Source organism: Crinia signifera, chromosome 3 (genome assembly GCF_055691185.1).
Source record: "Crinia signifera chromosome 3, ASM5569118v1, whole genome shotgun sequence".
Taxonomy (NCBI): Eukaryota; Metazoa; Chordata; class Amphibia; order Anura; family Myobatrachidae; genus Crinia; species Crinia signifera.
The window spans coordinates 284,097,340-284,119,985 of record NC_139219.1 but is presented as its reverse complement, the minus strand read 5'-3'; the positions used below and the strand labels follow the sequence as shown (position 1 = coordinate 284,119,985).

The 22,646-nt window shown below is 45.5% G+C and overlaps 2 protein-coding genes across 6 annotated transcripts in view; both read left to right on the top strand.

The window, feature by feature from the left end:
- The first annotated feature begins 1,582 nt into the window (after positions 1 to 1,582).
- The window catches only part of ZBTB38 (zinc finger and BTB domain containing 38), a 34,338-nt gene continuing 13,274 nt past the window's right edge, over positions 1,583 to 22,646 (top strand). Inside the window, exon 1 of one of the 5 annotated variants that reach the window (XM_083178318.1) lies at positions 1,583 to 1,721. The gene's annotated coding sequence lies outside the window, so the exon portion shown is untranslated. Of the gene's footprint in view, positions 1,722 to 1,937; positions 2,693 to 3,614; positions 3,809 to 22,646 lie in introns of those variants that run through there. The other 4 variants (XM_083178320.1, XM_083178315.1, XM_083178317.1 and 1 more) reach the window with 4 other exon arrangements.
- The window catches only part of RASA2 (RAS p21 protein activator 2), a 155,624-nt gene continuing 134,696 nt past the window's right edge, over positions 1,719 to 22,646 (top strand). Inside the window, exon 1 of the mRNA XM_083178322.1 lies at positions 1,719 to 1,859. The gene's annotated coding sequence lies outside the window, so the exon portion shown is untranslated. The remainder of the gene's footprint in view (positions 1,860 to 22,646) is intronic.

Here is a 22,646-nt window from a genome sequence, read left to right as displayed (position 1 = left end):
AGCTGCAGCACTACCCCACCCCCATGCACAAAACCATCAGCTAAAAAATATATATATATATTTTTTGAAAAATACATGCCAACCACAGGGGGCCCCTAGATGGGGTACTGACCCCTTGTGCCCCAATTATAATCTGGCCCTGATCACATTGATGAAAGTATTGCTATTTAAGGTGCTGCAACAGATACAGTACATGGGGCCTAATTCAGCATGATTTGCTAATTAGAGAAAAATCAATTGCCTGTGATCAAAAAAGCGCCACACAGAAGAATACATTCCCCCTGCAAAATTGCGAAAGAATCGGACATAGTAGTGCATTCGCAGAACTATTCGCAAAAACAGTAATTCTAGGGCTTCCACTAATCTGCTAAAGAACGAGACTGGAGGTGGTCATCACTAACGTCAGACACCAACCCAAGGAAAGTCTTGGCCCACCTGCATTTTCACAAACACACCCAGAAAAAAAAACATGTTTCCGCCCCTAAACGCCAGCTTTCTGTCAATCAAATTGCATCTTCTATGTGACTGCGATGCGTAAGGATATTTATACACAAATTGCGTCCGTCTTTCGATTATCAAACAGATTGCAAATTCTCTAAATAGCGATCCAAGCTGAATTAGGCCCAGGGTTCAAAGTTGGTCAGGGGATCTGGTGTGAGGGTCATCCGCTATGCAGGCCTGGGATACATGAGCACGCTCATCACCAGCATGCCTATTTTTGGCTTTTTCATATCATCGCTGTCCCTCTAACCCCCATGCTTCATTTTGCAGAGAGGCCTTACGGTTGCATGTCCCTATATAAAAACTATAGTAGGTAACTTTTTAGAAGAAAAAAAAAACATTCTTTTTTTCCCCTGTTCTTACTCTTATTCCTAAGATCACCGAGATCAATTCCATCTGTAGCATTAAAATGCCAGCCAGATGCAAACTGCTATAGAATGAAAAGCATAGAAGTATTTTGCCCTGATCAGACAGCAGTACTTCCGCCTACTGCACTGAATGAATGCATTCTCTTAGCCTGTTTACACTGCCACCAACTCATGACTACAGTGCTGTGAAATACGCAGAGCAGGAAGACAGATAGTTAAAAAAAAAAAAAAAAAGCAGCTACCAGTCCGTAGGTGCCTACATTTTAATAAGTGCTCCGCTTGTTTACACTATGTGGGTCAGTGTAGTCAGATTATGCAACTGGGAAACTGCTGTGGATTACTTTTCGTCTGAGCAGAACCCATTTCTGTAGGATTTATATTTTATCTCAAGAGGAAATAACAATTCTTCAGTACGTATTTTCCTGTGCGACTCAGCAGCTGTAATGCTGATATATTTAGCACTTGCCGAACCTTGTGGTAAGCAGGGTGTTGCCTAAATGCAATTAGCCGGTCAGATGACTGGATCCCTGCTCTTGTGTCTTGCAAACTATGGAAAGGAATATTGCTTTTAATAAAACTTAAAAATGCAGATGGCAAAACAAAAAAGGGGAGCAAGTGTTCCCGAATGCGGGGCGTGTTATGAATCCGGACTGAAGACAGAGCATCAGCCCTTACAGAAGACCATGTTTAAGCATTAGACTTTATTTTGCAGACAGAAGAAGAATGGCATACATAGTAAGTGTGCATCCTACATCAGCCTCGGAACAGTTCTATACACGGCTGCACAAGGCGATGCTACTATCTCCGAGAATCCTGTCATATAATATCTGGGAAACGAACAGCTAAGGAAAGGTGGTTCCTTTTATTTTTTTTTTTTTTTATGAGGAGGCCTTTTCATTTTGCATTTCTTGCTTTTTTTTTTGGTCCTTAATCCGAAGCTTTTGATACCTTGTTCATCACCCACATGGTTAGTTACATGCTGCGTTTAAGGTGAGCTGGATGTATCCTTCGTCTTCTATAAGCGATGCAGTAGAACGCATCTCTTTCAAGGCTGATATGGCAGCAGCCAGCATTAATGCCGTCTCTCCTGCATGCTGTGCTCCGAATCCATTATACGCTGCTGTCAGTATGTAAATACTGTGCCTGACATAACATACTGCTCCTCCTGTCTCTCACTTCCATGTCTAAACATTGCATCACCATTTTACAGCTGACATTTTCATTATCATCTTATGCAAAATACAAGCCTAAAAAAAAAAAAACCCATAGACTGTTAAAGGCAGCGTGACGGTATTAATCTTGCTTTTAAATCCTGTCCTGTATTTACCCAGCTAAATAATATATGCTGTATTGTTAATTAATGTGAATATCAAATTGAAGCGCTTGAAAACTAATATGCTTGCAATGCTGGTAGGAGGAATGGAAAAAAAATCTATTTTTAACTCCTGCGTAGTACTGGAGCCTGGCTCTTTTATGCGGAAGTTGTGGGGAAAAGGTTGGTTCTCCAGGGGAGAAGTGGCCCTTTGCAGTGGCCGGTCCTGCTGTTACTTATACACAACTGCAGATCTATGGGACACAGCATGAGGAAAACCTGGAGGTGTGTTATCATAGTTACCACTATCCCTTCCCTGATAGAAAATCCACTTGTCGTGAATGTCAGCCATCTGAGCTGCTTTCCAGCTGATGTTACCAACGACATCTCCTAAGACCCATGAAGAAAGGACGGAATAAAAAGGTTTATTTTTATATTTCCTTAACCGCGTAACATGCTGGGAGATTGAACGTATTCCCTGTGTTAGCAATCCCTTAAATGGTTCATAGAGGTAGGTTGAAAGTGCATGTGTTGTCATTATCATTCATATACTGCGCCAACTACGTGTGTACAATTTACACTACAAATACGCAGCTAATACAATGCACAGTGAGTTGACTGTATGTTACAATGCACACAATGATGCAGTGGGAAATGAGAAAATAGGCAATGTGACTGTGTGATTCACCTGTATCGGGTACTGATTTAACGAGAGGCGATCTTCCATCTCTTAATGTATAAAACGAATGCATCCCCTTTTTTTTTTTTTTAAATGACCTTTACATACCTTGTCTTCTGCTTGACTGTATAAATTACATTTCTGTGAGAAAGGTGTATCGGAAACTATGGCGGATGGTTCTATTAGAAACGTTAACTGTTCACTGCTCTCAGGCTGGGTAGAGAATTGCATGCTGGCTACACTAAACGAAGCGAATAATAATAATAACCTTTTCTGGTAAATAAAGAAAAGAATATATTTTGTTGTTGTTATAACATCAATATATGAAATTTTGATGATTTCTGTTCTGGAAACTCATTCCTACTTTCAATATTCTCTCCCACGGTTAAAACATTCAACAGAAAGCGAGGCCTTTATTTGAAAGTAACCCCTCGATTTCCGCCCCGCTGTACTGTAATTGATTCTGATTATAAAACTAAGCGCAATGAGGTTTTTACCGACCGCCGTTGAAATACACACCTTTGCATAGAAATAGTGTTTTTCTGTTGCGCTGCAAAAAAAACATACCATAAATAGATCTTCAGTAACGCCAGAAATAAAGTACTTGGACGTTACTGGCTTTGTTATTGCATAAATGTCATTGTCACTGTCTGTTGAATAACATCTGAGGCCTGCATGGGCCGCTGTGGTGGCTGAGGGGTTAATATCTATCCTGACGCAGGATGATTTCATGTCATGAATCCAAATCCGTACAGAACAGGGTGCTTTTTTTTATGCATTCCCCGTCCTGCTCTGTGCGTGTTTGCAGCAAAGCTCCTTTAAGAATTGGATTCTGCGTTGGTGATGACTTGGGCCTTCGCTTTGTTTCTGTGGCAACGGGAAATTTTTCGCTAAATGGTTTTAACACTGGGGGAAAGAAAATGTTATTTCTAGAAAATTTTCCACCAGGCAAGTAGCAAATGCTTTCCTCAGAAAGCATTAATTCCTTTTTTTATTTTTTTTTATTTTTGTTTTCTCTTTCGGGAAATGATTTATTGATTTCATCTGTGTGTGCAGACAAAGCTGCGTGCTATGCATTCTTAGATGTGTCGCAGATTCGGTTTTACAGTATTCTTATGGCCAATGAATATATACGAGCAATATGAATACAAAATAGAAGCATTTTGTATGCAGGCAGGGCTACCGACTGCATTTAGCAGTATTTATTTATACGAGGAGTACCTTAACACTCTATGCTGTAGATAGTGTATGACAATCCATGTCCTTCTGTGTTAATATCCTTTCATTTTTCCCTCAGATGCATGCAAATAAATACGCAGAAGTGTTAAAAGCAGCGGCTAGAAATTGATAGACGATAAACTTTATGCTTTTAGCATAAACATGTATTCGTAATCTGTTGCTTTAAACAGCAGGACATGTGTGAGTAATTCTTCGGTTGCTGTCTTGTATGCTTGCTGGATTCTATTCTCTTCCTGTTCATGTCGTGTTTCTTGGGCGAAGAAGGCAGCTGCAGCTGTGGCCATTTTGAGTCACCATACCTGCTGCAAAATGGTTGCCAGGCAATGGAAATGGAACATTGCGCCACATTTATTAGTTTACATAGTTTTGTTTTTTTCAAATAGCTTGGTCTTTCTCTTATCCCTCACTGCATTCCTAGTAACAGCATTTAAACAGAAAACAGTCTGGCAAATGCATGCACCAGGAATAAACGTATTGGTTTTGGTATATATTAACTCTTACGTTCTCAGAGGAAAAACAGTGGTATTAAAGTAATGAAAATTTGACATTGATCTTTTTATAATTTCTGCATATATATATATATATATATATATATGTAAAGAAAAAAGAAATTGAAGCGCACCAGTCAGCAACAGGTAGGTACAATTTTTACTGATATACAGCTGACAAACATAGGTAAAAACATATAGGAATAAAAACTTCCCAAATGGAAAAGGCGGTACAGCAATACCAGGTGTCGATGGAAACCGGACAGCAGTGATCAGTTGCGGTCGGAACACCGGACAGCGAATACCAGCCACGACTTCCACAGGATACAGCGGACCAAAGCCAGGACGTCTACAGCGTCAGGATAGAGTAACCACGCGTGGTTACTCTATCCTGACGCTGTAGACGTCCTGGCTTTGGTCCGCTGTATCCTGTGGAAGTCGTGGCTGGTATTCGCTGTCCGGTGTTCCGACCGCAACTGATCACTGCTGTCCGGTTTCCATCGACACCTGGTATTGCTGTACCGCCTTTTCCATTTGGGAAGTTTTTATTCCTATATGTTTTTACCTATGTTTGTCAGCTGTATATCAGTAAAAATTGTACCTACCTGTTGCTGACTGGTGCGCTTCAATTTCTTTTTTCTTTACAAGCATACTTCGTGGGAGCCGTGGTTGGATCCCTATTTTGAAGCTGCACACATATGGGAAGATTATGGACTTAGCCTGATATTTTGGACACTTTGGGACTGATTTGCGCTGGGTATCTTTCTTTTATATATATATATATATATATACAGACATATATGCTTTGTGTTTCTATGCCTGAGTGTTTTTTTTTTGTTGTTTTTTTTTTTTTTTAAATATGAATTTTATTTAAACATTTTCATATTGAAAAAAAGGGGGGCAAAGAGGAAGACCACAAACTTCTCGAACGGGAAGGTGACATTGAGAAGGAAAGAAAATCGGAAAATGTAGTATATTAGATTTGCAATCATAAACGGCCCATCGAGGTGGAGACTTCACGGTCAATCTGATATCAAGATAGCATATTTCTCTCTGCCCAGTGCTGCCATTATACCTGGAAATGTAGCACATCACTGGCTTTATTAACTTCCAGTGCATGGAGTAGTGTAGCATGGAGTAATGATGAGACCAGCGTTGGTTGGTGGCCATTTTGAGACACCCTGTAACCCTGTGACACAGCAAGGGCTTTATTTATGTTGTGATTGCTCTCAAAATATATTTTGAGAACATGCTACTTATCTGCAGTCCGACAGTTAACCCTTAAATCCCAGCATAGGTTTTTAAAAATCCAAAGGGCTGTAACCCGATCTAGAATCTTGCTGTGGTTTTTGTTTGCACTTATTTAGAGACAGGAGAACAAACACTGCATACATAATATGCATGCTTTTAACAGGTGACATGAGCAGAATAATATGCGATTGTTACATATGTTAATAACACATAACTAATATGTTAATAACAGATATAGGGCCAGATGCACTAAGCTTCAAAAGCGATAAAATTGAGAGTGATAAACATCCAGCCAATCAGCTCCTACTTGCCATGTCACAGGCTGTGTTTGAAAATGTCAGGCAGGAGCTAATTGGTTGGTTGTTTATCACTCCATTTGATCACTTTTGAAGTTTAGGGCATCTTTAGAGCCCCAGTACGTTCCTGAATAAAGTCGTATCATCTATATATGAAGCATAGGCGTGCACAACTCATTACATTAGGGTGTCCACCGCCATAGAAAAAAAAATTCTAGCCCTGAATAGGGGTGTCTAGAACCTTTCACGGTGTGATCCATTATCTTAATAATTATTCCACTTCTTATGCTAATTAAACCAATGACAACCACTAATAAATTGTTGGAAAACAGATTAAAATGCATCCGCACCCTCTATACATATTGTAAGAACAAATAATGGCTCGCACCCTACAGCAAGGGACGAGCTTCGTGGAAACAGACTATCGTATATTCCAGTTTTGCAACCTGCACGCCCAGGCATTGGCCACCACTGGAAATGAAAAAAAAAAAAAGTAATTCTTGATTTGGGCATGATTTGGGCCGGATCACTTATGGGCGATATTGCAGAGCCCTGCGTAATTCTGACCCATCTACAACTCTGCGACACAGACACTCTGATTAGTGCCAGCACTGATGTCACAGACCCTCCCTGACAACGCTACGGAACGCTGTGTTTCTTTCTGACACCCTCAGAAAATGGCCAGTTACCAGAGTCAATACACTTGCAAACAGCTTGTGAATAGATTCAACGAGTTGTTGTTTTTTACGCCCCTTGGCCTTGCAAATACGTGCTAAAATCTGTACGCATGCACAGTCTTTGATAATTGGACACTGTGTGAATTCGAACAGCGATCAGGTCTGAATGGTCCTGAAGGTCATTATAATTATCTCCTTATTTTACTGCCCTTCACAAATGTTGTGTCTGCCTGCCTCACCATTGTATTTTAGTGATGCTTACATATAATGCCCCAGTAGTGCCATTTACACACATAATGCCCCCTGTAGTGCCATATACACAGTGTTATTTTTCAGCAGGCTCCAGCAGGAACTGAGGCCCTTATTCTAGTTCACTCTTTCTGACAAAATCCTTCTTAGATGGACAAAACCATGTGCACTGCAGGTGAGGCAGATGTTACTTGTGCAGAGAGAATTAGATTTGCGTGGGGTTTTACTTCAAAGTGAGATCTATATTGCAGTGTAAAAATAAAGCAGCCAGTACTTACCCTGCACAGAAACAAATTGACTCACCCAAATCTAATTATCTCTGCACATTTAAAATCTGCCCCCCCCCCCCCCGCCACCCCTCCAGTGCACATGGTTTTGTCCATCTAAGAAGGATTTTGTCAGAAAGAGTGAACTAGAATAAGGGCCTCAGTTCCTGCTGGAGCCTGCTGAAAAATAGCACTGCATATACATAATGTCCCCCCATAGTGCCATGGGAAACGGTCATCTGTCAGACCAGACTTAGGTCAACAGTTATTAGGTCAACCCCGGAAGGTCGACTGTCCCCAAGGTAGACAGGGTTAAAGGTCGACATGGCTCAAGGTCGACATGACTTAAGGTCGACATGGGCCAAGGTTGACATGGTTTTAGGTCGACAGTCATTAGGTCGACATGAGTTTTTCACTGTTTTTTGAGCCGACATGTGCCGACAGGCGGTATTTCATGCCCTATCATCCACTAGGGCGTGGTGGGAGAATAAAATAGTGTGCCGAGCGCAACGAGGCACCGTGCCCAAAGCATTGTGAGCGAAGCGAGCGATGCGAGGGGCTGCGGTTCAACTCCAACTGTGTCCATGTCGACTGTGTCGACATTCGGGTCAAAAAACCTGTGAAAAACTCATGTCGACCTGATGACTGTCGACCTAAAACTATGTCGACCTTGGCCCATGTCGACCTTTAACCCTGTCGACCTTGGGGACAGTCGACCTTCCGGGTCGACCTAATGACTGTAGACCTAAGTCTGTTCTGACAGATGTACCGCTTCCAGTGCCATATACATACTGCCCCTGCATACTGCTATATACAGAATGGAATGCGCACCCATAGTGTCATATATGCAATCTCCCCTTGCAGTGCCATATACATAATTCCTCCAATAGTTCCATATACTTAATGCCCCTCTGTGTACCATATACATAATGTCCCCTGTAGTAAGTGCATTTTATTTCTTTCTCCAACAGGACTCAAGGCGCTTTACAGACATCAACACAATGCACATAATACATAGGATTTAGGTAGTACAGCAATAGATAAGTCACACAGACATAAAAGAAAGCCCTTAGAGCACAGTAAGCACAATGCAGTGTCATACCTCCCAACTTCTGTGCTGATGAAATAGGGACACTTGCCCGAAAAAGGGGGCGGGGCGGATGCAAATGAGGGTGTGGCTTATGCTAATTAGCCATGAATAGACGCTGTGCGCATGCGCACAGCGTCTATTCTATTAGATTTGGGGGTCTCCCCAACTGCCACCCCCCTCAGCGGGACAATGCCTGCCGCGGGTGGGACAGCGGGACAGGACCCGAAAATCGGGCCTGTCCCACTGTAATCGTGACAGTTGGGAGGTATGCAGTGTTGGTGCAGGCAATTTGGATAATGACTTCTGGGGTGCACTGCGCAGGTCACTGCTGGCAGGGTGTGCAGTCAGTGGAGGTATTACAGAAATACTGTAACACATGGTGGGGCAGAGGTACACTGTTATTGGTAATGACCCCCTTAGTGCCATTTACATGTAGGCCATACACGTAATGCCCCTCATAGTGCCCTATATATAATGCTCCAGGTAATACTCACTACCTCTTCTTCTGTACAACCCTGGCCTGGAGCCCTGTAGCTCCACCTCCTATATCGCAGGTAGCTCCGCTCCCTCTGTTGTGTTTAGCTCCACCCCCTTACCAGTATATGCTGTAATGGGGGTGGGGAGCTTCTAGCTGCCAGTGCTGCCTGTCAGACACTGTGACAGATGCAGCTCCGGCGGCAACAGGACAGCAGAAGCAGCAGGGTGCAATGCAGGGGAAAGTGCTTCTACCCAGGGCCATCTTAACAGCAGTGTGGGCCCCTGGGCAAAGCAATGCACTGGGGCCCTTACCCATTCTCCCCTCCTAGGGGTGGGGGGTGGTATCAGCAGCAGTGTTGATGCCCCACGGGTGGCAGGGGGGGCTCTATCTCCCATACAACATGTAGGACCTGGAGCAGTAACTTCTGCTAATTACTCCTTTACTGCACAGGGGGTGGGAGGGAGAACACTAACGTGTGGAAGGGGGCACTGAGCTGAATGAAGAGCCCCTTGTAAATGACTTCCAGGGAGGTACGGGGTGTTTTATACGCAGGGGAGGGTTGGATAATGGAGTGGGCTTAATATTAGTCATTTTCCGGTGGAAGTGCAGCTTGTTTCACTGCAGATATCGCCATTATCTGGAAAAAGATTTCTTAGCCTTCAATAGTATAAAAACCTAGAGTCGCAACTTTCAGGAGGTGCTGGGACTTGGGGATCAGAGATCGGGAGCCAGAGCAATCCATTGACAAAAATATAAAACTGTACACAGACGTTTGGAGCTGGAGCAGGGACCGGTTGCTTGAAGGCTGATATCTCTGGTACTGGGCATGATAGAGACAAGCCGCTATTGTCGACAGAAAGGGGAGAGTCCCAGCTTTTGGCATATACTCTAGGAAAAACTCTAAGTCAGAAAGAACCTGAGAAAATCTGACTGGGAAGTGCAATTAACTGGTCAGATGTGGACTGCTGCTTTGAAGTTGGATATCTCCAGTTCCCCAGGGCCGATTTTCAAAATTCTGGTATCCCTGGAAAAAGGGGATCCTCAGCTATCAGAATAGGGCCCTTATACACCTGGGGCCCCTGGGCAAGTGCCCATTAAGCCTATAGGAAAAGACGGCCCTGCTTCTACCCGGGTGCTTGTCTGCTCTGCATCCTCTGCTGACCTGCTAGTGAGGGTTCCGGACACTAGGGTGTTCCTGTGTACACCAGGCAGAACCTGCGTGCATGCCTATGATATAAAGCAGGATCAGTGAAAAAGGAATTGGAAACTTTTGCTGGGCCTAGTTGCCTGCCCCCCTCCCCCCAGCTGTACACTTGAATAATACATTATACATATATTAATTCCATTATACTGCACAGGACATCGTGCTTTTTCTAAAGTGCATTGCTGTTATTATTTTGGTACATGTACTGGAAGTATTTATCATACATATTTATCTAGATGCCCACACAGGATTAGCCACGGGATGCAGTTAAAATCCCGGCGGTCGGGATCCCGGCGTTCAGAATCCCGACGCCAGAATCCCGACCGCCGAAATCCCGACACATTCTCCCTCCGTGGGTGTCCACGACACCCCTGGAGGGAGAATAAATTAGTGTGCCGAGCGTAGCGAGGCACCGGGCCCGCTGCGTGGCGAGCGCAGCGAGCCCGCAAGGGCGGGGGGGATCCACGTCCCCCCCTTGTCTGCATTTCGGCTGTCGGGATCCCGACCGCTGGGATTCAGTACTGAATCCTTAGCCACGCCTCTAAGCACGGGCCGTACCATTACATTCCCCCGGCGGACCCTTTTATGCCCCATTTAAACTCTAACTTTAATTCAAAATGTCATAATGAGTGACCTTGTGCATTTTGTGTTCTAGTGATGATAAGCAGATGTCACAATGTAGGTTTCTTTTACATCACAACTGAAAATGGGGTACTTGTTTCCTAGCACGGCCACAACGATTTTGATCTGGGGCATCGCAGGTAAAAAAATCGCGTCGGTCGCATCGCATGCGGACTAAAAAATCGCATGCGATGCGACCGACGCGATGCCCGCGATTTCCCATAGGGAACAATGTAAACTGCCTCAATTTACCCAAATCAACATAGGGAACAATGTTAAATGGGCCAGAGACCCCCAAAAAAAACCCTGACCAGTGAAATGGCCCCCAAAAATAGTTAACACCACCCCACGATCAACGTGAACCCGAAGCGTGGCGAGCGCAGCGAGCCCGCGAGGGGCGGCGGTACGCGTCCTCTGACCTTTTCATACCCCCACTATCCACATCGGCGTGGAGTTGAGAATAGATAGTGTGGCGAGCACAGCGAGCCACCGAGCCCGAAGCGTGGCAAGCACAGCGAGCCCCGCGAGGGGACGTGGATACCTTCACAGGTAAACGCGTCCCTTCGCGGGCTTCACAGGTATCCACTGCGCTCACCACGCTTCGGGCGCGGTGGCTCGCTGCGCTCGCCACACTATCTATTCTCAACTCCACGCTGACGTGGATAGTGGGGGTATGAAAAGGTCGGAGGACGCGTACCGCCGCCCCTCGCGGGCTCGCTGCGCTCGCCACGCTTCGGGTTCACGTTGATCGTGGGGTGGCGTTAACTATTTTTGGGGGGCCATTTCACTGGTTAGGGGGTTTTTTTGGGGTCTCTGGCCCATTTAACATTGTTCCCTATGTTGATTTGGGTAAATTGAGGCATTTTACATTGTTCCCAATGGGAAATCGCGGGCATCGCGTCGGTACCATCGCATGCTTTTTTTGGCCGCATGCGATGCGACCGACCCGATTTTGACTTTTTCAATGCATTTGAATGGGAAATCGCGGGCATCGCGTCGGTCGCATCGCAGACCATTAAAAATTACCCGCGATGCCCGCGATTGTGGCCGTGCTAGGAAACAAGTACCGAAAATGGCAATTTCATGGTTTCTATTAGTAAGCCTCAAGTGCACCTATGCAATATAAAGAGAACTTATGCTTATTAAAAATGGAACAGACGGTGCATGAGGTAAAATAATGAGTCATTTTCAATAATGATTACTGAATCAGTAGTAAGAGTACATTAAGTAACTGGACATATTTACAGATTGACTCTCCCATATACCAAATACGGAATTTTTCGAGCGTGACACCTTAGCTCTCTGTACACAAACTTTGTTTAACGAACAAAATTATTAAAATGTTGTTTAAAATTACCTTCAGACTATGGGGGTTATTGTCATTTCCATCATTTTTTGCGACTGTATGTGCAGCTGCTGTGTGCAAGTGGCCGCAGCCAATAGATTATTCACCGGGTGTTTGCACGCTACAGTGGGGGGCGTGGGGAGGCAGGCCGGGGGATGCACCCATGGGAACGCCCAGCGTTTCATGGGCGTTCCCATAAAAATGCTGAGCATCTCATGGTAATTCCCCAATGACGCTGGTACAGGGGGCGGGCATCTGATGCCAGCGGATGTCACCTGCCCGCCCGCTTCCCGCACAGGGCACCCGCAGATCTGAAACACACAAGGCTGCAAATGGATATTTATGCAAAACATCCATTCGCATGACTGCTGGGGATTGCAGCGTGCGGCCGGCAGGCTGCGTTTGGTGGACTTGCCTTGCGAGTCAACCAGAATAAGGGCCTATGTGTATAAGGTGTATATGAAAGATAAATGCATTTCTGCATTAGACTTGAGTCCCGTCCCCGAGTTATTATTACTGTTTTTCAGGGCTATTTTTCTGTAGGCTCCAGCAGGAACTGTGGCCCTTATTCTAGTTCACTCTTTCTGACAAAATATTTCTTCGATGGACAAAACCATGTGCACTGCAGGTGAGGCAGGTGTTACTTGTGCAGAGATAATTAGATTTGGGTGGGGTTTTACACCTGCCTCACCTGCAGTGCACATCGTTTTGTCCATCGAAGAAATATTTTGTCAGAAAGAGTGAACTAGAATAAGGGCCTCAGTTCCTGCTGGAGCCTGCAGAAAAATAGCCCTGCTGTTTTTAAATATTCCCAAATTACGGAACAAAAAAATAAATAAATCAGATTTCCATATACTATACTGTACTGCTGGTCACAAGCATTTTAGACATGGGAGACTCAACCTGTAAAGTAATACTTGTCAAATCAGAAAGTAGAGGCCCTCATTAATGTGGAGTACTTGATGAGCAGCTTGAGACGCTCCGTTGCATCCAGATGGAAATCTTGCACAGCTCAAAGAACAGGCCTACTGTGTGTTCTCCGAAAATAGATGTGCCTACCTGAAAACCAGCTTCTCTGCAAAATGGCTAACATGCTTCCATGCATCATAAATTATTGTGCCTCTTCTCAGTGACCTCCCCTCAGCATTCCCCCTGAAAGTGGTCATGGAATATTTTGTTGAAGTGGCCCGACATGGGCAGCACCCAGGAGCAACTGCAAGATTTCTGTAGGGAGCTTTCCAAATATTTCATTATAGAATGAATGTTGCCAGCCCTTGAAGAATGCATAATTAGCAAGTAACAAGCTAGTGGGGATGCTCTAAAGCAAAAATGTGTTAAAAACCCTGTTATCGGGGGTTGCTCTAAATCCTGCATGTCGGGGAAGCTTTTGCTTGGGGTACGCTATAGAAGCCTAGAAAATGTGACCACATCCTATCATCAGGAGACACTTGTGTTGCCATAGTCACTAGCGCTGCCATTTCACTTACACCTTGAAGTCACTTTAAAGATAACATCAATAGTTAGCATATTATCTCATGTTATTAAGATAATAATTTCATCAAATCAGTTTTTAGTTTCTGTATCTTTTTATCACAAGGTCAAAGTACTCCCATTATACCCATATTTGTCTACTCTCCCCGATCTTCCGGGAGGTTCCCGCTGCATCATTAGGCCCTACCACCTCAAGGGGAATGTGCCATGGTTGGATTATATTTGCTTAGGGGCAGGGCCATAGTTTCCATTAGTTTCCATTTGAACATATATATATATAATTTTTTTTTCCCCAGGGACTTATTATCCATAGCAGAATCCCATGACATACAGGCCACTGCACTCATTACACTGCATTGTCCCCATTCGTTCTATTATTCCATCTCCAGTGATTCTGCAATGGCAACATGGACTGTTGTACTTCTGATGCCGTAGGCCAGGGGTCCTCAAACTATTTTGCTCTGGGACCCCATCATAAAAATAATGACAGGACCGGGCAAGTTACCGCAGAAAGTCATCACATCACATGTGCATACCCTCCAACATTTGAGGAGTACAAATCGGTACAACTGCAGAAAAGGGGCGTGGTCACGAGTAAAGGGGGCGTGGCCACGACTCCTAAACTTAAAAAAAAAAACAACAACACTGCATCTGTATGAGGTGAGTAGGCTGCCCAGTGCCTACCTGTGTCCATCAGGCTGAGAGCAGTCAGCGGCAGTTGGTGTGCAGGGGCTGAGAGTGTATTCATGCAGGTGGCCTGAGACGAAGCCTGCTAGCACACACACGTAGGGGGAGAGAGGTGGTAGAGGGAGAGAGATGCTGCTGCTTACTGGACACACGGCACATAGGAGGAGGGCGGGGGGTGGCTCTGTCATTAACAGTCAGAGAGAGGGTGAGCTGCTTTTCAAAGTGTCTCCTGCGCTGCACTATCCTGTCATATACTGTGTGTGACAGGCTCAGCACAGCCAGTAGCAACAGCGGCGGGGCACAGCAGCAGAGTCGGCACTCGGCAGGGCAGGCGCAAAGTGTCTCGCGTCGTGATAGGGTGTGTGACATGGCACCCTAAGCCCTCTGGGAGTTGTAGTTTGGTCGGCCACTCCCCCTCCCCGAAGAGCAGCCGGCTGTGAAAGAATGAAACTACAAACATATGCATGCCAGTTTGCCGGAAGCCAGAGGAGGAGCCAGTTATCAAAAAAAACGGTACATTCGGTACACTTTGATTTAGCCGGTACAGACCGTTAAAAAACGGTACTGTACCGGCTAAATCGGTACAGTTGGAGGGTATGCATGTGTAGTCAGCAGACAGCACATACATGGCAGCATTGTGGAGGCACAAAGTGATGGGAGAATGTTTAACATAACAGACAATTCAACAGATTTTTCAGACTCCTTGAATAACTGTCTGAGATTAGAAAAGTCATCAGCCTGATGGTCAGCATCATGGAGTCGCAACCCCATGCTGAGAAGGTCGGGACCCACTTTGGGGTTAGGACCCACAGTTTAAGAACTGTGAGTAGGGGGTTCCAGTTGCCTAGAAACCTCCCTTCCCCGCAGCCTGGCCAGTGGCCACTATGTGCAGTATAAAAGGCGTTACACATGTCCAGTGGACAACCAAGACTGGTGTGTGTGTGTGTCTATGGATCCAAGTACTTGATTGTCATACTAGTGGGGGAATCTGGTACTGTAGGTGCTCACCGTGATCATTGGGCCTGCACATGTCTGAAGTACTGTATTACATAAACTGCACTTTGTTTGGTCCAGACTACAGGATGTTCTAACATTCGCCCTCCATTTTTGTCCCCTCCGATGGCTACTGCATCCTTACTAATCGCATATGCTCTAACATATGCGATTAGTAACGCAAGGGACAGCTCCTGTATTAAGAACTGTCCCTTACGATGCAGCGCCATCTCTGGACTTCCCGGTCTGAGACACAGGTGTCCCTCTGCGCATGCGCAGAATGGCGGCGCCGGCCGCAGGGTATGCTGGGAGGAATCTGTTACGGATCCCTCACACATTGCTGCGGAGAGAAGCCCATAGATTTGCTCTTCAAGAAGAATACTGCAGGAGAAATAGCACAGAGCAGCGTTTCATTAATCCCTTTGCTGTGCCATCTTCTATACACACAGCAATGACATGTGCAGCTCACTCGTGCATTACGATGAAAAGTCACCATGCGTCAGCATGAACTTCCTGATGCAATGCGTGAGACAACAAACTACAATGCTAATATTCACCAGCAGCTACACTGGACCATATTACCGTCTCTCTGTGAATGTCTTACTTACATACTCCCAATAACTAAAATCCAATACTGCTGAGACTGAATTGCTAATGCACATCCATTGAATAAATGGCTATTTCTGTGACCTACTCCATAATATCAGCTGCCAACCAGTCCTCTCTGCCTCCTCCTTGTTCTTTGTTCCTTCTATTTTTCTTGTGGTTACCTGGCACTGATATGCAGTTTTGGGGGCTCCCAAATTTGATAGAATTTATTTATTTGCTGGATTGGGAATTGCATGGGGAATATGCAATATGAGGGAATTCCCATAGGAAGGCTTACGGGCAGAAACATTTCTAATTCTGGCACTGATGACAACTCTTATGCTCAGATCACTGCATTGAAGGCTTGGGTACTTTGGAACTCCACCTGCTGTTAGTACGGGCTGGAGGCTTATACTGCTTTCACATCGCAATTGCTGGGTCGCACCTGAGATTTGAACTGTCTTGGGAGAGACCCGGCATTTGCGAGATGACGTCACACGGGGGTGCAGGGCCGGACTGGGACCAGAAATCAGGCCTGGCATTTTGAGCACACAGGCCCACATGCAGCACGTGGGATCCTTGCGTGGAGAAGATGTGCATCAAAAGGGGGGGTGGCCTAATGGAAAGTGGGCATGGCATCACAAAAAGGAGGCATTACACTGCCCATTATACATTATGGAACACACCGTTATGCCCATTCCACATTATGCCGCTCACCGTAATGCCCATTTCACATTATGCCGCTCACCGTAATGTCCATTACACATTATGCCGCACACCGTAATGCCCATTACACATTAAACTCACACCATAATGCCAATTACACAAAATGCTGAACACCATAATGCTGGGCATTCTCATGGGCGTGTCCCTTCGCCACAGCCTCACGCCCCCCGCTCGCACTGCTAGGTGCGAACAGGATGGCGAACAAGCAGTTCACTGCGCCCATTCGCACCAAACGGCTGCATATACGTATAACGGAATATGCGCATGTGCAGTCAATCACCATTACTCCCCTGCGCGAACACGCAGGGGAGTGTGGAGATTAGAATAAAGGTCCCCATACACGGTCCGTTTAATGTATCCGTTCTGGACTTAAATAGCGCACATTGCATTGCATCGCATGCCTTGTACATGCAATGCGATCCGAAGCGATGTGTAGCTAGTACAAAAAGTATGTGCAGCACATACTTTTTGTACCGTACTATGTGATGCGCGGGAGCGTGCATCGCATAGTACAGAACGGAGCCGGTCCACAACGGACCGTGTATGGGCTCCTTAAGGTTCATTGTGTAGTATACTGGTGTGTACCCAGCTTTACAGTTTACTGTAAAATGTCCAGCAGGGATGTCATTTCACAAACCGTCTTATTGCACAGGTAGCATCCTATCACAGGTACCACGCTTGCAGTCACTGAGGTCTTCAGCATGACCCATTTTGTATCACAAATGTTTGCATAAGGAGACTGCATGGCTAGGTGCTTGGTTTTATACACCTGAAGCAACTGGTCTGATTAAAACTCCTGAATTTAATAATTAACGAGTGTGGCCAAATACCTTTGTCCTTTCAGTGCACTTTGTTATGGGTGGAATATAATTTAGTCACGCGAGGGGACGCAGTGCACTTTTTTACTGTGTCGACATTCGGGATAATTTTTTCGGAAAAATCCCATGTTGACTGTCGACCTAATGCACGTGTTGACCTAATTACCTGTCGACCTAACCCCATGTCGACCTTCAGGTGAGTCGACCTTGATGCATGTTGACCTTCAGTGGTCGACCAATGCATACCAGCTGCTGGAGCCCCTGTGGCTGACTCTGCTCCTGGCCCCTGATCACATTGTTTATGCAATTCCATAGTAAATGAGCCCTTTAGCCCTTCCTGTCTGACAAGTGGATAGCAATGATACAATCCACATACAGTATGAATCTATGTCATAGGTGCATACCCTCCAACATGACCCATTCCATTCGGTACACAATGCTCTGTTCCTGGACGTCCCTGGTAATGTATGGTTGCCAGCAACCAGGGCTGTGGAGTCGGTAGATAAATGTTCCGACTCCGACTCCTCGTACTTCTGATGCCGACTCCTCGACTCCGACTCCTCTGTATAATATGCAAATGTATTTGATACATTCCTTGAAGGAAAGAAAGGCAACATACATATTATTACTACAAAAACTAGAGGCTGGGAAGCCAACAGTCTACTGTATTGAACAGTTTAAGCCAGGCATGTCCAACGTTGGCCTTCCAGATGTTTTGAAACTACACATCCCAGCATGCTTTGCAATAGTTTTAGCATTCTCTAATAGCAAAACTGTGGCAAAGCATGCTGGGATGTGTAGTTTCACAACATCTGGAGGGCCAACGTTGGACATGCCTGGTTTAAGCAAAGGACAAACACAATGAAAAAAGTTTTATTAAATTTGGTACTCTTTACCTAGAACGGCGCCCGTCGCGGGCATCGCGGGTACATTTATGCCTGCCCGCGACGCGACCGACGCGATGCCCGCGATTTTCCCATTGAAAACCATGTTAAACTTGAAAAATCGCGTCGGTCGCGTCGCGGCCGGCCATAAATGTACCCGCGATGGCCGCGACGCGATGCTCCCGATTTCCCATAGGAAGCAATGTTAAAAGCCGCGATGGACCCGATTTTAGTGTTAAATGCCTCAATCCACCCGATTTGGCCATAGAAATCAATGTTAAATGGGCCACAGAGCCCATTAACCCTTAAATGTCCCCCCAATTTTTGTACGCCACCCCACGATCCACGCCAACCCGAAGCGTGGCGAGCGCAGCGAGCCCGCGAGGGGCGGCGGTACGCGTCCTACGACCTTTTCATGCCCTACTATCCACGTCGGCGTGGAGTTGAGAATAGAATAGTGTGGCGAGCGCAGCGAGCCACCGAGCCCGAAGCGTGGCGAGCGCAGCGAGCCCCGCGAGGGGACGCGGATACCTTCACAGGTAAGCGCGTCCCCTCGCGGGCTTCACAGGTGTCCGTGGCCACGCGGACACCTGTGAAGCCCGCGAGGGGACGCGTATAACTGTGAAGGTATCCGCGTCCCCTCGCGGGGCTCGCTGCGCTCGCCACGCTTCGGGCTCGGTGGCTCGCTGCGCTCGCCACACTATTCTATTCTCAACTCCACGCCGACGTGGATAGTAGGGCATGAAAAGGTCGTAGGACGCGTACCGCCGCCCCTCGCGGGCTCGCTGCGCTCGCCACGCTTCGGGTTGGCGTGGATCGTGGGGTGGCGTACAAAAATTGGGGGGACATTTAAGGGTTAATTGGGGCTATTTGGGCTCTGTAGCCCATTTAACATTGATTCCTATGGGAAAATCGCGGGCATTGAGGCATTTAACGCTAAAATCGCGGTCAATCAGGCTTTTTAACATTGTTCTCTATGGGAAAATCGCGGTAATCGCGGGTACCCGATTTTGATGTACCCGCGATTTACCCGCGATTTACCCGCGATGCCCGCGATTACCGCGATTTTACCCGCGATGCCCGCGATTTCAATCGTGGGCGCCGTTCTAGGTAAAGAGTACCTTAAATTTTTATTAATTAATTAAATGGCTGGATAGTAGCAGTAGGCATAAACATCAGGAACAGGAACTTTACCAGTTCAAAGATAAAAACCACATTATTTGGTTGTTTTGGGAACAAAAACAATAGGAAAGGTTCAGAAGTGTGGAGCATGAGTTCCGCATGCTTTGTGACAACAACAAAAATCAACGAGCCACAATCTCCGCTGGTTTGCTTGCTCGTCACTGTTCAATTCATGGACTCAAGGAACGATTTCTTTACCGAATCGTTACTGGCGACGAAAAATGGTGCCTGTACATCAATATGAACCAGCGTAAGGAATGGCTTAGCCAAGGTAAACCAACGACCTCGCGCATGAAATAAGATCTTCATCCGCGTAAAAAGATGTTGTGCGTATGGTGGGAGAGCTTGGTTGAATGAATTTTTCGAGTCTACACCAGCTGATTTCTACCAACGAGGTATTGAAAACCTTATTGAACGTTGGAAATAAGTTGTAAACTACAAGGGAGAATACATTTATAAGTATTGGTGCTCCGAATTGTGCGTTGCGTGCCATATAGTGAAGCACATGAAAAGCATGCTTTTTCACGGTCACTTAACGTGTTCGTTTTGTGGTTACGTGAGGCACTACATGCATTGGTCTTTATTCTTACAGTAGAGAAGTCATTAATTATAATTTTCGGAGTCGGTGCATTGTTTGCCGACTCTGACCCCGACTTCAGGTACTCGAAATTGCCTCCGACTCCAACTCTGACTCCACAGCCCTGCCAGCAACTGTGTGGAACTAGGTAATTGAAGAGAAGTGTGTTTCAACACAGGTGATGACAATCATACATTACCAGGGACGTCCAGGAACAGAGCATTGTGTACCGAATGGAATGGGTCATGTTGGAGGGTATGTAGTTGCCTACCCCCCTACATTCTGCAGGAGACTCCCTGAAATAGCAGCAATCTCCCTCTCTCCCTCATTAGTCTAGAATTCTCCCTCATTTCACATAGCCCACATTACACTGTTACATTTTGGGGAAAAAACAAATGAGAGATAGATACATTTACATTGAATCATCAGCACCATTTCCTAGCAAGTATAATAGCTCTAAAGGTGCGTACCCACGGTACGATTTATGTTCCGTATGATATTGTATACGATTTCCCAGGAAAGTCCCAGTGGTCAAAAGCATAAGATTTGTGCTTAAAATAACGTACAATGTGCATAAGATATCATATACGATATGACATCACAGCTGTACTACACTATACTATCTTATGCTTTCTAGCCAGATTGAGTTGCCTGCTCATCCGAGCAGCTCCCTCCCAGACGACCGGCGGGAGCGCACTTCGTACGTCGGATAGTGTGTACACACGGTAAGATATAGTGCACTATCTAGCATGCTATTCGAAACTAGCTAGATAGTGTGCTATATTTTGCACTATATCTTACCGTGGGCACGCACCTTTACTAACTGCTTTGGGGCTCATCTACATTTGGATATAAGTTATTTTAAAAGATCCCTTCCAGATTTAGCAGTACACACCCACGCTTCTAGGTGCCACAGGCATAATCTATTTTTCTCAATCTCTCCATATATGGATCTAGCTACCCCCCCCCCCCCCCACACACACACACACACACCCATCGCCGCAGCATTGAATACACCTAATAGACTTTAGTGTGAAAGATTTGCTTGCCCTAAAATAGAGATTTGGAATTATTATAGACTGATCTTATATCAGATACAAAAACATTTTTTTAATCTCTTTCTTCACAAATATTGCCAATATTATTCAACATGAAAAATAAAATATCTTTAAAATAACTGTCATAGAACATAACAACCAGCCTAAGAATAAACCAATTATAAATACAGTTTGTTCTGAGAACACAGGAAGTGGGTCAGTCATATTCTGCTGAACTGAGCTCAGTCGTTTGGGCAGAGGCCAAGTTGATGGTTACTTGTATTGAGGCCTAGTCCACGATAAACACTAACCAAGGGCAAGCTGTTTATAAAGTGCACACATATTCTGCAGCGCTTTACAGACATATACACTAGTGTTCATTTTTTTTTTTTTTTTGGATTGTGCATTGTATACCTCCCTACCTTTGGTTTTGGGAATCAGGACATGCCGCGCTGGAAACTGACTGAAAGCAACAGACTGAAAGCAAGGAAAGCAAGTCTGATCACAGGATCCCCCGACTGCAGCCCACCCCCCCCCCCCCGTGGAACACTGTTTCCAGTGGGTGGGACAGCAGGAAGTGCTGTATTCGGGACAGTTGAGTATCATGGGAGGAAGCTAGTGTAATAAACAGATGCAAATGGGTAAAACACACAAACTTCATGTAAAGACTTGGTGAGAACTGGACTCAGTATAACAATCACGCTACTGGCAGGGCCATACTTGATGTATGGGCTCAATAGGCAGCTGCCCAAGAGCCCCCAATTCTAGGTTCCTTCAAGCTGGGGCAGATTGTGTTGTGGGAATCTGCCTCCTGAGCTTCTTGGGAGGCAGGAGAGAACGCTGCCTGGTTGCTCTGATTGTGAATCACAGACAAACAGAGCAACCAGGCAACATTATCTTCCTGCTTCCGAGCATGTAGACCAGGGCTGGGCAACACCGGCCCACCAGATGATGATGAACTACACATCCCAGCATGCCTTGCATCAGTTTCAGCATGGCCACATAGCAAAAATAATGCAAAGCATCCTGGGATGTGTAGTTCATTAACATCTGGAGGGCCGGTGTTGCCCAGCCCTGATGTAGACAGACAATGAATGGCTGTCAGCATGCTGATTTGTGGAGCTATCCACCAATCAGAGTGCTGACAGTCACTTACTGTATGGAAGCAAGTGGATAGATGGGGCATGTTATATTTTTTTTATTACATTTTTTCTTTGAATGGGTGGGGAAAGGGACCCAGCGCCGGAGCCGCATCGCAAATGACAGCCCTTATGGGAAGAGCTGTCATTTGCGTTAATAATTGCATATGAGTATATGTGATTATTAAGAATGCGGTTACCTGGTGGAGGGGGGCGATGTAAGGAGGCGGATGTTAGAACATCCCATCCATAGTGTATAGACAGACACTAGGTGATATTATCGTGCATATTGTTTAAAAATTATGTCTAACGTGTACCCAGCTTTACTGTACTGGAGTGCTGCTTTATATACCCGATAACTATCATAGACACTTCAATATGCAGGTGCATAGAAGCTGTTTGCAGCATGTTAAAGGGAAAGGAATGTTAACCGTTTAAGTTGCATTCGTTGTATCTATAA